Genomic DNA, 8016 nt, shown 5'->3' on the forward strand with positions numbered 1-8016 from the left:
TTTTAAATTTTATTTATCTTCTACATTGCCTATGTCAGTGGCTTTCAAATCATATAAATTTGATTTATACAAATTCTTGAGTAGGTACCCTAAATAAATATTTTTGATATGACACTCAGAAAACTGCATGTTAAGATACACTCTGAAGCAGTGTTAATCTTATTATTTCATATCTAAATCTTAGAAACTCCAAAATAATGTTTTAAGTTGCTGGAGCTATATACTAATGAAATAAAGTTTAAAAGAGGACATAGTCAAACTATGGAAGATCTGGTAACTCTGATAACAATTCTTTATTTTACTTATTTTATTTCCTGGAATGAAATAAAATAGTCTTATTAAGATGGTGCCATGAGCAAAACTGTACCTATGAAAAAAGGCACCATCGGTATTATGGTGATGGAGAAGAATCCTTTAAATATGAACAAAAGTGGATAATGACTGGATGAAATTAAAGGGTTGATCGTTAGGAGAAAAAATCAGACTGGAATCTGAGGTTGATTTTTATCACTGGTGTTGGCTCTCCTCAAAATTTCATGTTTGGATCAGAAAAGAATAACCTCAGTAAACACTCCCTTTTAATTGTTTTTTTTTTTAGTTTTTAGTTTTCATGTACACATAGTAGTTGTGCATACTTATGGTGTACATGTGACAATTTGATACAAGCATATAATATGATATAATCAAATATGGGTAATTGACATATTCGTCACCTCAATCACTTATCATTAGTTTGTGTTGGGAATATTTCAATTCTACTCTTCTAGTTACTTTGGAATATATGATAAGTTATTGTTAACTATAGTCAGCCTATTGTGCAACTAAACACTAGATCTTATTCCTTCTAATTAACTATATTTTTATACCCATTAACAAATGGAACAGACATGGTAGACACTATTTCATAGAAATCCTGAAGTCCAGCTCAGCAAGTAGTGCTAGTTTCTCTTGATTAGGGCCTATTCCTGCTTTGTAGGAATTATCTACATGGCTTTAGATTTTGCCCTTTGAGCTCTTATTCTGCATTCTTCCTTTGCAGTAAGGAGAGTCTATATTTGTAGCTGAGTAGCTTTCCCAATCTTCTTACTCCTAGAAGGTTGTGATCCCCAAACTTGCTTTTGATTTGGACCATCCTTTGTATTTTTCAGTTCAAGCTTATGGTGCTTCTGTTAGTGCAATTCTCTTAAAAATGATGGATTTCCTGTTCATCTTTTTTTGCCTCTTTTAAACAAAAAGTCAAACTCCTGAAGCTTTGTAAGATGGGTTCTTCTCTATATTGGTCTGTGAACCATGGTGCTGCGGAACAACCTTCCAAGATTCTTTGAAACCATTTTTAAGATTTTATAGAGTATATTCACATGTCCTTACGATTATGTAGAAATCATATTATCTGAGAGGTGATAACAACTTTAACAATTCTTAAAATAAAATTGCTATAGTAAAAAAATGAAAAAAGAAATCACCTTATGTCATTTTGACATCTTATCAAAAATTCCCACAGCTACACACTTTAATCTTAAAATTACTCTAAGGCCATGTTTTACCAGTAGACCCTGGATTTGAGTTTTCCTCTATGGTTATTCTTACCTTGGGAGTATTTGAGCGGGTGGAAAGAGTCTTCTAGTCCCTCATATGTCCTCTAAATTTTGGTAAACTATCAAATAGTTTCATCCTTAGTTTATTTCTTTCTATATTCACTTTTTTGGACACTATTACAAGAAACCAGTTGACCTGAAAAATCTCTTTAGATCAATTCATATACTCATAAAGTTCATTTTTTTTCTTTTTCATGTTACTGCAGGCAATTGTTCTGCTAAACATTCTGCCACTAGAGAACACACATTATCATCCCTCTGGGCTCTTGTTTTGCATCCTTTTAGCTTCCAGCGGAGTCTCCTTGACATCATTTTTGCTTCTACTAATTGCCTGGTTTCAAAGTCAATGTCAAATTGTTTAGATTTCTGTTATAGCACCTCAACAGAAAATTCCAAGGTGGCTCATTCACATGGCAGGTTCTTGATTGAAAGAAAGTTCAATAGATGCTGCTTACTGTGGAATCCACATATAACCTTTCATGTGAAATGGGCTCTCACTGCAGGGCTACTGAATTTCAAGAGGTAAGCAGCAGAAACTGCAGGTTAGTTAAGGGCTATTTTTGGACCTGACACTTCTACTATATTATTTTGGTTAAAGCACTCTCACAGCTTGCACACATTCAAGAGAGTGGAAAGACAGATCCCAACACCTAGTGAGAAAATAGTAAGATTATAATGCCAAAGAGCATGAGGATGGAAGGTAGAGGTGTAGTCATAATTAAAAGATACAATCTTCCACACATTCTGCTTAGAATGATTCTTACACCTGGACTGCATGCTCATTTAGAAAATTCATTTCATACACTCTGTATTTTTGACTAAACATTTACTAATGGCATATTTTGTTTTAGAAATAGTGTGAATCATTTTTAACCTGGCGATCATAAACAATTAAAAAGTTACGAATCTAAAACAGCTAATAATAAATGGTGGCAGACATTTATTCAATTTTGACTCATATTAGGAAGTATAGGGCAATTTAATTCTCATTATTTTCCAAATGGCCTTTTTGTTTGTCTGCTTACTTTTGTTGTGGCTTAACACTGAAAGTTTTCAGAGTCTTTTTTTGTCCCTGTTATTATTACAGATTTTCACAATGGTTTTGGGAAAGAGCCTTTAAAACTCACTGTGCTAAGCAATAAATGAGACTTTTCCATCTGAAGATATTGTAATCTGGGTAATACAGTAGAATTGTGGTGATGATTTTCTTCTCTTCAATTTTTAGGTTTCTCTCTTTCTATAATACATGTAATGCAGTTGTTGAAATGTCAACTTTGATTGATTATCTATGGCTCTTACCTTTTCAACACTTTAATCTTGGTCACTTGATTTTGTGTTTCGGGAAATCTACGGATTTCTCCAAAACTTCTGGTTTTTTTTCATACTGTTGTGTTTTTTACAGTTGTAGTTTTAATCTTTAAGTCTTTCCTATGTCTTTACTTGTATTACTTCCATGTTTCTTTGCATTATTTTTAATTTATTCATTTATTTTTTCTCTTTTCTTTTTCTTAACCTACTTTTTAAAAATACATGTTTTAGGTTTTGCAATCCAGACTATCAAAGTTTTACTTAGTTGTGTGTTAATCCTTGATAGTCTGTTAATTATTAAGATTTAAAAATATTGAGTCACCACCATCATGTCCACAGCCATAAATCTTAGGACCAAGATCTTCCAGGCATGGCCCCTGGACAAGGGCAGCTTCCCGCTGAAACTTTTCAATAAATATGAAAGCTTAAAGAGAAATTTATGAAGTGCCTTCATGATAATAGAAGTGAAAATATTTTGCAGAAGAATAAATCAAAAGCATATTCAGAATGCAGAATGGAGAGACAACAAAAGGTGTAAAAACCAAGAGGAACACTAGGATTTGGAGATTTGATAGAAAATCATAGACAAAAATAAATTTTGATGGGAAGAACACTGGACTTTATTCAAGGAGTGGTCTGAGAAACAACATGTTGCACTATGTGCATCATATGAACCCTGGAGGTTTCGTTATCATGTCTAATTACATAGGAATGGATTTTCAGAATGCCCTTTAAACACTTAAAGAGAAATCAAAACTCAGATACCTACCTTTACAGATAGGAAAACAGGGAAATGGCTTATCATTTGAAAACCTTACAGAATTATTTACAAAATGAAATAGCGTTTCTTTCAGATTCTTATTTTCCCCTATGAGAGCATTTTGTTTTATCTTTAAATCCATAAATGTGACAAAGCTAACATGAAGGCTTATGACAGGAAGTACGAATGCCAACATAACATTACAATTAGTAAGTGGATGCCTCGGGTCTCCTACAAAATGGTATTTTTACTTATAATAGTCTATCTTTCAGTATTAACATGTGTAAAATATTCACAATTTCAGTCACAAACTTCAGTCAAATTATATAGACAGATATTGTCAGGAAATAGCCTTTTACTGGCAAAATGTTTTCCTTCTTGTACTCATAAATATACATAAGAGTTTCTTTCTTTTTAAAAAAATAGAGTACAAAATAGCAAGTGAGAAATTCTGTTTTTTTACATAATTGACTTTTTGATTTTTTTCTGGTTATGCCTAAACACTAAGTACCTTTCCAATCAAAGGATCATTTTCTGATTCTGTCAAACTATTTTTATAAAACCAGATGTTTAAGTTCAATATCATTTATTGTAACGACGAAAAGTAAAATTCCAATACATTTGTAGTTTGACTTACAAAATAAAGATTGAGAACGTTTGAAAGCTGACTATAATATTTTTTTGTACCTGAGTGAAATTTATTGTTTGAGAAGCTCACATGTATGGAAAATTGTTTGCAAGAGTTCTGCCCTAGACCAAAATGAAACAGTAGGGATTGATTAAAATAAAGCTACCATTTGAAAAATGTAAACCAGTCCATGTGTATGAAACAATGATTTTCAAGGCATTGAACATCAAGCCATGTAGGACAGTGTTGACAGCAGGTAAACAAAGAAGTCCTGATTGCCCCAGCTCACTGCTCACAGGGAATTCCCAAGCCACAGCTCAGCATGGGGATTCCAGAAGGAGCTCCACAAACTCCCTGATTGAAAGGGATGATACCATCTTAAAATTAAACTGAGAAATATTAAGGACTGTTTAAATAAATGGAGAAATGTGCCATGTGAGTGGATTAAAAACCTAATTTTGTTAATATTAATTTTTCTAAACTGTATCTTTAGATACCCCCCAAAATACAGAAACTGATTAGCTGACTCTAAAATCTCTATAGAAATGCAAATAAACAAAAATAGCTAAAATCATTTCCAAAATAATGATCAGAGTTGGAGGATGATATGATTTGGCTCTGTGTCCCCACCCAAATCTCATCTTGAATTGTAATCCCTGCATGTTGAGGGAAGGAGGTGAATGGATCATAGAGGCAGTTTCTCCCATGCTGTTCCTGTGATAGTGAGTAAGTTCTCATGAGATCTGATGGTTTTTATTTATTTTTACTTTTGTTTTATTTTTCTTTATTTCTTCTAAAAAATAATTGGGATACACGAGCAGAACGTGCTGATTTGTTGCACAGATATACGTGTGCCATGGTGGCTTGCTGTACCTATCGATCTATGATCTAAGTTTCCTCCCTCGGTCCCCCACCCCCTAACAGGCCCTGATGTGTGTTGTTCCCCTCTCTGGGTCCATGTGTTCTCATTGTTCAACTCCCATTTATGAGTTAGAACGTGTGGTGTTGGTTTTCTGTTCCTGTGTTAGTTTGCTGGGGATGATGTCTTCCCGCTTCAGCCATGTCCTTACAAAGGACATGATCTCTTTCCTTTTTATGGCTGCATAGTATTCCATGGTGTATATGTACCACATTTTCTTTATCCAATCTATCATTGATGAACATTTGGGTTTGTTCCATGTCTTTGCTGTTGTAAATAGTGCTGCAATAAACATATGTGTGCATGTGTCTTTATATTAGAAGTACTTATATTCCTTTGGGTAAATACCCAGTAATGGCCTTGCTCAGTCAATGGTATTTATGATTCTAGATCCTTGAGTAATCACTATACTATCTTTCACAATGGTTGAACTAATTTACATTCCCATCAACAGTGTAAAGGCATTCCTATTTCTCCACAGCCTTGCCAGCATTTATTGTTTCTTGGCTTTTTAATAATTAATGGTATCTCATTGTGGTTTTGATTTACATTTCTCTGATTATCAAAGATGTTGAGTTTTTGTTCACAGGTTTGTTGGCCATGTAAATGTCTTCTTTTGAGAAGTGTCCGTTCATATACTTTGCCCACCTTTTGACGGATTTGTTTGTTGTTTTCTTGTAAATCTGTTTAAGTTCCTTGTGAATTTTGGATATTAGACCTTTGTCAGATGCTTAGATTACAAAGATTTTCTCCTATTCTGTAGGTTGCCTGTTCATTCTGATGATAGTTTATTTTGCTGTGGTGAAGTGCTTTAGTTTAATGAGATCCTACTTGTCAATTCTGGTGTTTGTTGCAATTGCTATTGGCATTTTTGTCATATATTCTTTGCCCACACCTATTTCCTGAATGGTGTTGCCTAGGTTTTCTTCTAGGATTTTTGTCGTTTTGGGTTTTACATTTAAGCCTTTAGTCTATCTTAATTTTTGTGTAAGGTGTAAGGAAGTGGTCCAGTTTCAGTTTTCTGTATATGGCTAGCCAGTTTTTCCAGCACCATTTATTGAATAGGAGATCCTTTCCCCATTGCTTGTTTTTGTCAGATTTGTCAAAGACCAGATGGTTGGAGATGTGTGGTGTTATTTCTGAGGTCTCTTTTCTGTTTTGTTGGTTTATATGTCTGTTTTGGTACCAGTACCATGCTGTTTTGGCTACTGTAGCCTTGTGGTATAGTTTGAAGTCAGGCAGTGTGATATCTCCAGGTTTGTTCTTTTTACTTAGGATTGTCTTGACTATACAGGGTCTTCTTTGATTTCATAAGAAATTTAAAGTGGTTTTTTTCTAATTCTGTAAAGAATGTCCATAGTAGTTTGAAAGGAATAGCACTGAATCTATAAATTACTTTGGGCAGTATGGCCATTTTCACAATATTGATTCTTCCTATCCAGGAGGATGGAATGTTTTATTCATTTGTGTCTTCTCTTATTTCCTTGAGCAGTGGTTTGTAGTTCTCCTTGAAAAGGTCCTTCACATACCTTGCTATCTGTATTCGTAGGTATTTTATTCTCTTTGCAGCAATTATGAATTGTAGTTCATTCATAATTTAGCTCTCTACTTGTCCGTTTTTGGTTTATAGGAATGCCTGTGATTTTTTCACATTGATTTTGTGTCCTGAGACTTCGCTGAAGTTGCTGATTAGTTTAAGGAGTTTTGGGGCTGAGATGATTGGGTTTTCTAAATATAAAATCATGTTGTCTGCAAACAGAGATAATATCAGAAGTACAAAGAGGAGCTGGTACTATTCATTCTGACACTATTCCAACAATTGAAAAGGAGGGACTTCTCCCTAACTCATTTTATGAAGCCAACATCATCTTGATACCAAAACCAGGAAGACACACAACCAAAAAAGAAAACTTCAGGCCAATATACCTGAATAATTAATCCTCAATTAAATACTGGCAAACCAAATCCAGCAGCACATCAAAAATCACATCCATCATGATTAAGTTGACTTCATACTGGGAAGCAAGACTGGTTCAACATACTCAAGTAAATAAATGTAATCGATCACATAAACAGAACCAAAGACAAAAACCACATGATTATCTCAGTAGATGCAGAAAAGGCCTTTGATAAAATTCAACATCCCTTCATGTTAAAAATTCTCAATAAACTAGGTATTGATGGAACATATCTCAAATAATAAGAGCTATTTATGACAAACCCACAAACAATATCATTTTGAATGGGTGAAAGCTGGAAGTAATTTCTTTGAAAACTGGTACAAGACAAGGATGCTCTTCTTCACCACTCTTATTCAACATAGTATTGGAAATTCTGGGCAATCAGGCAAGGGAAATAAATAAAGGATATTTAAATAGGAAGAGAGGAAGTCAAACAATCTGATGGTTTTATAAGGGACTTTTCCCCTATTCACTTTTTTCACATGCTCTCTCTCCAGCTGCCACGTAAGACGTGCCTGCTTCCCCTTCTGCAATGGTTGCAAGTTTCCTGACGTCTCCCCAGCCATGTCGAATTGTTAGTCAGTTATACCTCTTTTCTTTATAAATTACCCACTCAGGTAGCTCTTTATAGCAGTGTGAGAATGAACTAATACATTAAATTGGTACTACAGAGAGTGGCGTACTGCTATAAATATACTTGAAAATGTGGAAGGACTTTGGAACTTGGTTACAAGCAGAGAGGTTGGAACAGTTTGAAGAGGTCAGAAGAAGACAGGAAGATGTGGGAAAGTTTGGAATTTCCCAAGGGCTTGCTGAATGGTTTTGACCAAAATGCTGATAGTGAT

This window comes from Gorilla gorilla, chromosome 19, assembly GCF_029281585.2.
Source record: "Gorilla gorilla gorilla isolate KB3781 chromosome 19, NHGRI_mGorGor1-v2.1_pri, whole genome shotgun sequence".
Lineage (NCBI taxonomy): Eukaryota > Metazoa > Chordata > Mammalia > Primates > Hominidae > Gorilla > Gorilla gorilla.